Consider the following 13,302-nt stretch of genomic DNA (forward strand, 5'->3'; position numbering starts at 1 on the left):
GAAGTCCCTCAAACTTTGAAACTCTAGATTCTGTCCACAAATTTTGGATCGTAGATAGAAAATTTATATAGATTATATAGATTACCATGACCTTTCTCTTTTCATTTCATACACATATTACACAGTCACCATGAATGTTTAAACATAGGATACAATATAATACAAGATATAAAGATATTTTCAAACTGAAGATTTTCCTCAAAGTCAAATTTAAGTAACCAAGAGTCTTCATAGATTTGGTGTAAAGTGACTCAAACTTATAATTTTTGTCAGTTTCTGACATTTCAATTTTATGGTTAGAATCAAGTATTCTAATATTTATTATACATATACTATTAGTAGTTACACTGAGCTAGATTTTGCGAGAGATTCCCTACCCTCTCTGAGCTCACAGTCTTTCAAGAAAGATACAATTATCTTACCAGTATCACATAGTAACATAGCACATGATAGTATGTATTGAAAAGTAGTAAGGAAAACTATACTAATTTAAATGTATCTTCTCTTGGAAGCACACAAAGCAGTAACATCTCTATGCCCTGAGGAGAGAGGAAAGAAGAAGATAAAAGAGGAGAAGGAGGAGATGACAATAGCTATGTACCTGAATCACTGGCAGAACCACATGGATCTCTGGTCTGGAAAACTCTCTTTGAAATTATCAGCTAAGATATTTAAGCCAATAAAATACTTGAAAACCTCAGTTTGAACCTCACAATTAATTGGGGGGGGGCACAAAGGGAAGGTGTTCTAACCTTTCTGTGAGGAGAATCTACTCCTCCCAAGCCTTTAGATAACTGGAAAGAATATTGAGTTTGACATTTGGTTATCACTTGCTGCTCAGATGACTCAAGTTCTCTGGGCCTCAGTTTCCTTATATGTAAAATAAGAGGGTTGGACTAAATAATCCTAAAATCCTTTTATAAAATCCTTAAGTATAATGGATGACAGTGGGAGTGATTAGGGAAAGGTTCAAAGAATGCTGATAGGCTGGGTTCCCTTCTCTGTACTGGAAATTGTGGTAAACTTTGGAGAAGGGGGATGCCAGGGGCCTTATGTCTGAGAGAATCTCTACAGTATTGTGCTGGTAAATGTTTAAGAACTGGTTCTCTGGGGGGAAATTGTACAGATGACACACATTTATATTTAACCTGTATTAGTAATATTTTCTCCATCATTTTCTTGTCTAGACAAACAAAGCTATTTTCATAAAAATATGAAGATGTTTGTTTCTAACAGAGTAAATTCAATAGATAACCAGGAGTGTACTGGAGACAGACTGAATTGTTTCCTGAGTCAATTGTTAAATTTTTAGTGAGCATTTACAAATGGTACTAGTCAGAGTTTGATTTACCCTTTTGTTGATAAACAATTGAGAAGTGTTTTTTATTTGTTTGTTTTTTTGTTTATTTACTAGTTTGTTGGGATGAGGATGCCTGCATGGTTCTAGAAAACTAGTTCGATTTTGATTAAATGTTGCATTTTTTAAACAGTTGCTTTGATTTATGGAGCCCTTGTCTAACATATCAAGGCTAGTATAATTTTAGTAACATCCCACATTCTTAATAAATGCCAACCTGTCTTTCCTTGTATCTTTTTACTTCATATTCTTAGTTCTAGGAAGCATCCTGAGAGTTCATATTGCCTGATCCCCTTGCTTTATAGCTAAGATTGTGCCTTGAATGACAAAGTAACACAGTAGATAAACAGCAGAGGTGAGATTTGAAAGCAGTCCTTTGATCTCCCTAACCCACTGTTCATCCAAATATTCCACACTATTTACAGGTGAGTTGCTATTGCCCATGATGACTTTTAACACTTCTATACTTTTTTTTAACATGACTAATGCAGAAATGTATTTTGCATGATTTCATATTTGTAATGGGTTTTATATTTCTTGCCCTATATATAGCTTGAGGGAGGTCAGGAGGAGAGAATCTAGAACTGAAAATAAAATAAAATTGAATTAAAAAAACCCTTTATTTCATCACTGTGGGTATTATCTCTGAGAGCAAATGGTCTTGAAGGGTTGCTGTGGTAGAATTTAAAAAAAAAAAACATCACCTAATGGCCAGTTTTCTGGTATATATCAAGACAGCTCTCATTTATTAGAACCTTCCATGCACAACCTCTTTTGATCCTTGGAGAAATATTGTGATGTTGACTTTTGAAATATTATTATCTTTGTTTTACACATGAAGAAATTAAAGCTCAGAGAGAAAAATGACAAAGTGAATATAGCAAAGTAAATCAGAAAATCCAGAACTTGAATCCAGATTCTCAGATGCCAAATTTAGCATGCTTTTCATTACATTGGCAGCTAGGTGGCAAGGTGGATAAAGTTTTGGAATTGGAATCAAGAAGACCTGAGTTCAAATCCTACCTTAGACACAACCAGCTCTTGCTTCTTGGCAAATCACTTAACTTCTCTCAGACTCAGTTTCCTCTTTTGTAAAATGGATATAATAGCACCTACCTCACAGGGTTTTGTTTTCTGGTAGTGTTTTCTTTTCTTTTCTTTTCTTTTCTTTTCTTTTCTTTTCTTTTCTTTTCTTTTCTTTTCTTTTCTTTTCTTTTCTTCTCTTCTCTTCTCTTCTCTTCTCTTCTCTTCTCTTCTCTTCTCTTCTCTTCTCTTCTCTTTTCTTTTCTTTTCTTTTCTTTTCTTTCCTTTTCTTTTCTTTTTTCTTTTGGGGCAATCAAGGTTAAGTGACTTGCACAGAGTCACACAGCTAGTAAGTGCCTGAGGTCAGATTTGAACTCAGGATTTCCTTACTCCACAGCCATTGCTTTATCTACTGCGCCACCTAGCTGCTCTACAGGGTTGTTTTGAGGATCACATGAAATAAGCATAAAATGCTTTGCAAATTTTAAAGTGTAGGGTGTTAATATTATTGCTGTTGTTATAGCATACCCCTCCCATTACAGCATCTGTTTTGTCCTTTTCTCTCAAATATACCTGTTATTAGAATTATAGCTTAGATATAACTGAATACCCACCAGCATTCTCTTGACCACATATTTTATACCACCATCTTTCACTGAGTTGATAGGCAAGTAATAAGGTTGGCTACTCCAGTATAGAGCACAACAAATGGCATTTAAGGTATAAATGAGCCTTCTCTGGTTGTTTTAGATATCTCTGCTCTCTTAATTTATGTCTTTGTGCTGTTTCTGAGAAATGACTTAGCCTTCACATGCTAGACCTAATGAAGAATTGGGAAAAGGGAGGAATTGAAGGAACATGCTTGAGTTTCCCCTTCCTTGGCTTTTCAGTACTATCAGAACTCTTATCTACCAGCCCTCTGTATCAGCAGAGCAGGTAGACACTTGGCAGGGCAGAATACAGGTGGCCTAAAAACCTGTTCTTCCCAAAGTATCTCCCTTCAAAAAGCATAGGATTTTAAAGATAGAATGTGCATTAGTGGCTGGAATGGGCCTCTCATTTTATAAGGTAGGAAACTGAAATTCAAAGATTCTATAATGTGGCCAACACTAATCTGTGTCAGAGCTGGAAATGTAACCCAGGTCTTCATACTCCCAATCTTGTGTTATCCATTTTATTTGTATGATTAGATTCTAAGCTCCTTGAGGGCAGGGATTATCTTAAGCCTATTTTAGATCCCTAACATTTAGCATAGTGCCTGGCACATAGTAGGTGCTTAATAAATGTTTACAGAATTGAATTAAATTATTATGTCACTTCCCCCAGAAGCTCCCTATCTCAGAAGTTCCTTGTTGACATGTACATATGTTACCCAGTAACACTATTTAGTTTCTAGGCCCTTACCAGGCCTAGAAGGGATGGTACAGAACAGGTAAATTCTGTAGGGGGTAAGCAGATGGGAAAGGTGGAGGTCATGGGATATTTATTGCTCCTGGGTGAGTAAGAGGCCAGATTTGAGTTGTAGTGGGGCCAAAGACAACAACACAATGTTGGATTCTTTTTCAGGATACATGTGAGGGAGATAAAATGTTTAGAAATGAAAAGACCCCTCTATAGTGAAAAAGAGCTTGCCAAAGATAAACGTTACCTACTTACTAATTTTATCGAAAGCCAAATGAGTTAATAGTGTAGAGCATTAAGCACAGTGCCTGGAGTATAGTAGGTGCTATATAAATGCTTATTCCCTTCTCCTTCTCTCTTTCTAATTCTAGATGAATTAAACATAGCTAAGCTAAATGAGAAAGAAAATAACAACTCAAAATTTTGAACTTCTGACATCCAATTCTTCTAGCAACTAGCTTAACGTAAAAAGGACTATGAACAATGATAAGGACTGCAGTTCCGCATGTTACCTTCCTCTCTACCTTACAGAGATGATGAATACTTGCAGTGTCAAAAAGCTTAATTATAGATATTTTCTATGGTGCAGGCTGTTTATTTCCAATCCAGGCCCTTTCCTCCGGCCCGCTACCCTCTTCCTCCTGCCCTGCTCCTTCTCTAGAGCCCCTGACATCTGAAACATTCTAAGCCTGGAATTTTGCAACCTAGAAGCTTCCATTTTCTTAGTGGTTAAGTAACAACACTTTGCTAGGTTTTATTTTTATGATTCTGATAAAAAATTAAATTATTGGCAAGTGCAGTAGTTCTAGTAGCAAAGAAGATTCATTTCAGGAATGCAAGTATACAACCTGATCCTACTAATACAGGAAGAGACTTGCTGGGAAATTTCACCTGGATCTTTCAGTCTTTTTTATACTGTTTTCTCACTAGATATTTGAGCACAACAACCAAGAATATTAAAGGCTTTGTTCCAGTGTGGGAGGTCAGTGGGATGGTTTATTTTGGTAGGTGAAGGGAGAGGAATTGTATTTCTTTGTTCCTCTGCCTTTTACTTTGTTGCCTTAAGTGTCATCAGAGAAGATGCCTAGCCTTCTTTTAAACACACAAAGCAAGAACTTTTTTTTTTTAAATTGTTACTAGCTATCTTTTGAAGTCTGGTTGGGCCATTTGAACCAATAATATTTCAGGAGTTAGGAACAGGTTGCTACCGTTGTTTGTTCTTCATTTTTGAAGAGGACCAATGACATCACTTTACTTGTACATGCATTGGATTAAAGGGAGGCATTGTCACACAAAGTCATCAGTCTTACTCTCTCTTCCAGTCATCAAAGTCCAGTGGCAGGACAAAAGTCCAGAGAACTGCTGATGGCTCAAGATGCAGTGGATGACCTCGGCCTCTTTAATGTTTGGTAAAGCTCTAAGTGTTCCACAGTGCTTGTTTCAACTGCTTTCATGGCCATCGGAACAAATTGTTCTGATCCACCCATTCCACAGAGGGAAATCTTCACACGTTTGGGATAGACATTCTCCTAACTCACTGACAAGTTTAAGGCTTGTCAGTTACCCTCAACCTGGTTTAGTCTGTCTGCTGAAATACTTTTATTCTGGGATGACTGCTGTATATGCCATATCTTTTTGTCAGCCATAGGTGAGAGTTGGGTGAATCAGGTGGATGACAGAGGAGGAAAAGCATCCATAAAAAGGTCTCAGCAGAGCCTATCAACAGAGATAGTAGTCCACTTGAACACCCTGAAGGACAGGTGATAGGAAAGAGAAGGAAGAAAGCTTGGTTAGTCTTTGTCATTCACTTCACCATCTGAGTATTGGAATGTATGCAGGGAACTGGGCTAAGGAAGGAGTGGGAGGAAGGATAGAGATATGTTTTAGATAATATATACCATTCCTTCATGAAGAGTGCTATATGACATTTACACAAATAAACATAATACAAAATAATGCATAATAAAAGCCTAGGAGAGGTAATGAAGTACATTGTGATTTCTGAAAGGGGAAAGATTATTACTGATTAATATAATCTTAGGGCTAACTGAGAAATGAACCATATATAGATATTCTGACTGTAGTGTTAGCCATGACTAATTGCAGTTTATTGCCCTTGGTGTGACCTTGACTTTTGTCCTATTTTTAAAAAGAAATTCAGTAATGATTTTTCTATTAAAAACTTATTTTAAAGAACATTTCATCTCAGTTAAAATACAAAGTTGCTTAAAATTGGCTTTGCCCTCTGTAAAATTGGAATAACAATGCTTGCAATACTTATTTCATAGATTTGTTGTGAAAAAAATGCACAGCTTATGATCATGATATAAATATGTTGTTAAGGTTTGAAAGGCTTAATTGAATTGAGTGCCACTTTACCTGATGCAGAATGTAAGCCTCTACATATATAGCTCTCACTTATATAGCCTTTTAAAGGTAATGTAGGGCTTTCTTTGCAGCAGCCATGTAAATTAGGCAAGTGCAATTGTTATTATCCCTATTTTATAGAACAGCATATTGAGGGTCAGAGATGCTTAGTCACTTACTAAAGTCACACAGATAAGTCTTCATACCTAGATTCGAAGCCTCAAGTGCCAACAAACTTTCCATTATACTACATGGCCTCTCATTTTAATATTACTGACTGACTAACTGGCTGAAAGAATGAATTAAAAAAGTGCTTGCTATTTTAAGGGCTAGAGATACAAGTTAAAAAAAGTAATAAAGCCTTTGACCACAAAGATATAAAATTATAGTGGTGGCCACAGAGTGAATTTGGGTATGGACAATTATGATAATGATGAGTTGATTGATAGGCTAGTCCACTAATATTTCCTTTTCAAAAGCACTTAGTTTTGGTTTCATTACTCTGCTTGAAGCAAAGGTAGAGAGGTGGCAGAGGAGTAGGAGGGTACATGCATGGCTACAAGCAGATAGCAACTCTAATTGAAGGTCTGGATGGGAAATGAGGCATGGTCTGGTCTGGAGTTACCTACCTATAACGAACTGGGAGAGTTTGCACTTGTTTATTTACTCAGTGATCAAGACAGCTCATCCGGTTAGAAATTATAAAGATGAATGAATTAAGTTGTTCCAATACCCCCCTCAATCTTTAATTAGTGTCTATCCTTACCACAATAAGCCTCTCTAAACTTAGCTAGGCTATGCTGGTTCTTAGAGAACAGACCTTATCCTGTAAGTATCTGTAACTTAGTAGGAGATGGTAGGGGCTACAATCTGCATGCATAGTTTTCTAGAAATTGGGGGTGACCCCCATACCATGCTAAGGCATCTGAGGTGTGCTTTAATGGAGAAAGTTGTTATTACTATTATACAAATGGGAGCTATTAAATCACATTGTTGGGATCAGTAAATACTCAAAATGACAGGTTTTTTTGCATATGAAAGTGGAAAAAGATTTGTATTGCCTCCATGTTTTAGAGAAATAAAGGAGGTCTTTAATATTGAATAAGCTCATGTAAATGACCTCAGCACAACCCTTCCCTTTACACAATTCTAGGATATTTTTTTTAAAAGCGCTCAAAATTGATTAGGTCATCTTTGATTTCCTAACATAATAAAGCTTAGAAAACAGTTTTTGCAACACTCTAGCACATTGCAATTTAAATGGAGTGATTTTGTAGTGGTGCCAGGTAAACGACTGGCCAAAAAAAGGCTGGCCTAATTTGAACCTGCTTAAAGAACATGCTACTTAATGTTAGCTCAGAGGATACAGGAGAGGTTGTAAATTAACCTTGCCCTTCACAGGCAGACACTTCATCGTGTTCTATAATTTTCTGGGGGATCTGAGTTTTTGTACTGAATGAAGTTTGCTTTTGGTGCCCGCTGTTAGTTACCATAAGAAGTACAACCCTGCGATACAAGGTGAAATTCTCTACTGGAACTATAGTCATATACACTTGAGCTTGAAACTGCCTTTAAGACAACAAAAGCAGTCAAGGTGTCTGGCATTGGAGTCAGAATCAATGAGTCTTGAATAGCTTAGATTTAAATAAAATTGGATTCACATTTAGAAATGGAAAGGAGTTGGATTTAGTGCTCTAAATCTTTCACAGAGTTACAGAAGGGATCTCAGAAGCTATCTGGTCCAATTTTACCTGAAAAATACTCCGTCCTATGATATTTATATAGTTCCATCCATTTATTCATCTGATCATTTAACAAGTATTTAAATATTTGTTATATGCCAGGTACTGTACTATGTTTTATAATTTTTGGTGATGCCTGGTAAATAGTTGACAAAAAAAAAAAAAAGAAAAGCCTGGCCTAATTTGAGCTTATTTAAAGATCTTGTTTCTTTATGTTAACATAGAGATTGCAGTAGGAATGTGGCAGGGGAAGTGGAGGAGGGTACAACTTCAGATGTACTTCAGCTGAAGCTTAGCTCCAGCCACTTACCTTTATTCTGTGGGTATCTCTCTGCTTCAAGCATGTTTCTTGTAAACAACATATTGTAGGATTCTGATTTTTGATCCACTTTGCTATCTGATTCCAATTTTTGGGAGAGTTCATCCCATTCACTTTCACAGTTATGATTACTACCTGTGTATTTCCATCCTATTCTTCCTCCTGTTTGTCCTCTCTCCCCTTTTACCCTTTCCTTCCTCACCAGTGTTTTGCTTCTGTCTACCTCCTCTCCTGATGTGTGCTCCCTTCTGTTAGTCTCCACCCTCTCTTTACTTAATCTCCTCCCATCCTATTTCTCCATCAGGTAAGATAGATTTCTATATTCAACTGATTGTTTATATCATTCCCTCTTTGAGACAATACTGATGAGAGCAAGGTTAAAGTGATGCCCATCACCTACCCTCTCATTTCCCCTCCACTGTAATAGGTCTTTGTCACCTCTTCATGTGAGATAATTTACCCCATTCTACCACTTCCTTCCTTCTGAATCCACTGTACTCCTCTTTCTCATCCCTTAATTTTTATGCCATTCCCTCAAATTCAACTTATACCCATACCCTATATGTATATTCCTTCTATCTATAGTCTTAGAGATACAATTTTTAAGAGTTTTGAGCATCTTCTTCCCATGTGCAAATGCAACCAGTTTAGCTCTATTGAATCTCCTATGTTTTCTTTTTCCTTTTTACTTGATTACGTTTCTCTTGGGTATTGATATTAGAGGTCAAATATTTGGTTTAGTTCTGGTCTTCTCCTTATGAAAGCTTGAAATCTTTCTATTTCACTGACTGACCTTTCCCCCTCCCTTGATATATTATGCTTAATTTTGCTGGGTAAGCAATTCTTGGTTTTAGTCCTGGCTCCCTTGCCCTCTAGAGTATCATGTTCCATCCTTTGATTGGATCTATGAGGAGGGGAAGAATTCATGACTAATCAAGAGACAGAGCATTATGGAATACAGGTTGGATAGTTTTGATCATATTAAAATAAACAAAACCAATGCAACCAAGATTAGAAGGGGAAAAAAAAGCTGGGAGACAATCTTTACAGCAAATGTCTCTAATAACGGCTTCATTTCTCAAATATATAGAGAACTAAGTCAAATGTATAAGAATACAAGCCATTCCTCAATTGATAAATGGTCAAAGTATACAAACAGGCAGTTTTCAGATGAAGAAATCAAAACTAGCTATAGGCATATGAAGAAATGCTCTAAATCACTTTTGATTTAGAGAAATGCAAATTAAGACAACTCTGAAATATCACCTCACAAAAACAATCAGATTGACTAATATGACAAAAAAAAGAAAATGATAAATGTTGGAGAGCATGGGGAAAAATTGGGGCGCTAATGCACTGTTGTGGAGTTGTAAAGTGATCCAACCATTCTGGAGAGCAATTCCCAAAGGGCTACTATAGTATGCATAACCTGTGATCCAGCAATACCACTACTAAGTCTGTATTCTAGAGAGAACACATTTAAAAATATTTATAGCAACCCTTTTTGTGTTGACAAAATATTGAAAATTGTGGGGATGCCCATCAATCAGGAAATGACTGAACAGATGTGTTAAATGAACATAAAAGAATACTATTGTGCAGTAAGAAATGATGAACAGGATGATTTTAGAAAAATCTGGAAAGATTTGTATGTACTGATGCAAAATGAAATGAGCAGAACCAGGAAAGCATTGTACACATACTGGCAACACTGTGTGATGATCAATTATGAATGACTCAGCTCTTCTTAGTAATTCAATAATCCAAGACAAGTACAAAGGACCCATGAAAGAAAATGCTATCCGTATCCAGATAAAGTGTTGTGGAGTCTGAATGCAGATTGAAGCATTTTTTTTTCACTTAAGTTATTCTTTCTTGTGTTTTTTTCCCTTTTGATCATTTTCTTCTTTCACTACTTGATGAATATAGAAATATGTTTTACATGATAGCTCATGGATAAACTATATCATACTGCCTAACATTTTCAGAAGAGGGAAGTGGAGAGAGAAAAACTTGGAACTCAAAATCTTGTAAAAATTAATGCTAAAATTTTTCTTGATATGGGGAAAAATGAAATATTATTTAAAAAATAAATAGCCTAAATTTGCTTGTTGGCTTCTTCCCATTCAATGCCCCTATTTCTGTTCTCAAGACTAAACAGATATCCCTTACAAATGTTAAATATTTTTTAAACTGAGGTGAGTCTAGTCAGCAAAAATTAAATTCCATATCCATGCCCTTCCATGTGTCATTATTTGTGCCTGAATTGGGCTAAAAGGAAGGGAAGGACTTGTGCAGAGACAGGAGAATAGAAAGAAGGTGTACCAGTACAGATATGTAGTTGTCACGAATATAAGATTAGAAAGTGATCTTTCAATTCAGTCCAACAACTAGTTGTTTCAGTCACAATATCAACCAAACATTTAAAAAAATGATATTTTAATTACCTAAGTTTTTTTCCACCATCCTCTTTCCCAGAAAGGCATCAAATACATCTGAATATTTTAAATAAAAAAGGAAACTAGGGAAAAGAAAAGTCAAACAAAAATCATTAATTCAAAAGACTAAAAAATATGCAATGTACTATACCCATGACCTTCCACCTCTACAAATATTTACAGCAAGTACCTTCTCACATTTCTTTAGCTTCATGCTTATTCTTTGTAATTCTGTAGCATTTATTTTTGATTGATCTTTAGTGGTTCTTCTTTCCATTTACATTATTGTAATCATTGTGAACTTTTTTTTTCTTGGCACTACTTATGGCATCCTTAACTTCATCAATTCATATAAGTCTTTCCATGCTTCTTTGTATTCATCCTATTTCACAGCAATATTCTATCACATTCATGTACCACAGTTTTTACAATTTGTTGCTTAGATAGGCATCTGCTTTGTTTCCAATTCTTTGAAAAAAACTGCTATTACAAGTACTTTAGGGTATATGGAGATTTATATGCCTACTAGTGGAATCTCTGGTCAAAGGGTATGAATATTTTAGTTATGTAATCCTAACTTGCTTTCCAAAATATAAATCAATTTTTAAACTAAGCTGACCACTTTAGATCTATTGCTTATTTACAGGTGTGTATGTAGATTAAGGATTCACATGCCAGTCTAGCATGGATTGGAGGCAGTGTGACATAGTGGGGTACTGGATTTGGAATCAAGAATACATAGGTCTAAATCCTGCCTTTGATACTTAATAGCCATGTGACCCTAGACTAGTCACTTAACCTTTTTGATTCTGAAGCAACTCCCTAAGATTTATCCATTAAGGTAAATGGATTGTTATCTATGTTGGGAAAATACATACTAATTTGCTACTTAGTTTGTGAAATTATGAAATGAGGCAGGCATGCCTGGTTCTTTGGGTACTCACTTGGAAAGACCACAATCATAGAAGAAAGTGAGACTGCAGTTACACTTTAATAAGACACAAAGGTTATAGGGGTAAAAAAGAACAGAAAGTTCAGAGACAAGCCATGAAAGCTTGTATGGAGGCAGACAAGGGGCAGCTGGGAGAATACTGGAAGAAGCCAGGTAGAATGGGAAAGATTCTACTGGAATTCTACTAGAAACTACTAGAATTCTGTAAGAATGGGAGGTGGAAAGTCAGAGAGTAATTCACTGGAGTGAGCATGGGAGCACTCTACAGGACGGACTCAGAGAGAGGTGGAAGAGCACTGAGAAGGCAGGACTTTGGGGTCTCAATTTTATAGAGTTATTGTGGTGGACAGTCTAGTTCTTATATGTACCACCTTGGGATGAGTTCATTAACATATCTGAATCATTTCAAAGTTGTCATTAAGATGTTAATCTTAACTTATATACATCATCTCAAAATTATCAGTAACATTTTGGTGTTCTGCTGGTTCTACTGCAGATGTCTAGAGATTTATCTGAGCTTTAAATATAGAACCAGAAAGTCCTAACAACAACACCAAGATGGCTTGTCCTGATTCAGCACGTAATCTCAGGATGTGGTTGTTGGTTAATATATTGTATGGTTTGCAAATTATGCTCCTTTGATCTTTGGGATGGTCTGCAAATGACTTCTAGGTCTGACTTTGCAATTTTAATTTCTGCTATTGTTACTTTAAACTGGCTACTTATTAATTTATTGTTCTAACTAGAAGCCATGGTGTTGGTCACAGAGACAAGAAAAAATATAATTTTAAAAGAAATAAACACAACCACAAAATCACAAGAGATCCTTGAAGTACTGATTGTTAACTACATTGACCATTTGTGGTTATATATGTGGACTAGGGATTCAGATGTGAGTCCTAAAATCAATGGGTGGCAGTGTGGTTCAGGTTCTGGTTCTGTTGCTTGCTTCTTGATTCTTGGGCAAGTAACTAAATTTTCTTGGGTTTGAGTTTCCACAATTATAAAATGAGGGGGTTAGAGTAGATGGCTGCTGAAGTCTCTTGTAGTTTTAGATCTTTGATTCTATCGTCTCCAAGGTAGCTTCCCTTTCTAACTTTCTAATCCTATAATCTTTTCTACATCTTTACTCTATTAATAAAACTTTTTTTTTGTTTAGATGCCTTTTGAGCCTGAGTGCTTGCCACAGGAGCTGATGGTCACCCTTTATGGGAATGGCATGGAGTACCAGATAATGACATCCCCATGCCTAGATTAGGGACAAATAGGTCAAAGAAGATACTATGGAGACCCACAAAGATCTCTTCTACATGAACATGACTCAGGTATATTTTTGGTATATTGTATTGTCTGGATTATACATTTCAGGGTGAATCCAGGCACTTAAGAATCTCAGGTATTCCTTTAAAAGTGGACATCATCTCATTAATCTTACTGATCTGTTTGTCAAATAGTGTCTCCTTAAATCCCACTCCTCTATTAATCAATTGCCGTATCAACTTTCAGTTTTCCTCCAGAAAAGCAATATGAGGAGATAGAACTTTTGGAGAATAGTTTTTGCAGTTGGATGGGTGTATTCAGCAAAGGCATCTTGGGGAAATCTAGACTACATAAGCATTATAAAGTGCAGGAGACTCATTAAGGTAGAAATCACACAGCATCCTCAAAATTATAGGGTACCAAAGAAAAACAACTGCATACAT

This window comes from Phascolarctos cinereus, unplaced genomic scaffold (assembly GCF_003287225.1).
Source record: "Phascolarctos cinereus isolate Bilbo 61053 unplaced genomic scaffold, phaCin_HiC Scaffold_726;HRSCAF=1367, whole genome shotgun sequence".
Lineage (NCBI taxonomy): Eukaryota > Metazoa > Chordata > Mammalia > Diprotodontia > Phascolarctidae > Phascolarctos > Phascolarctos cinereus.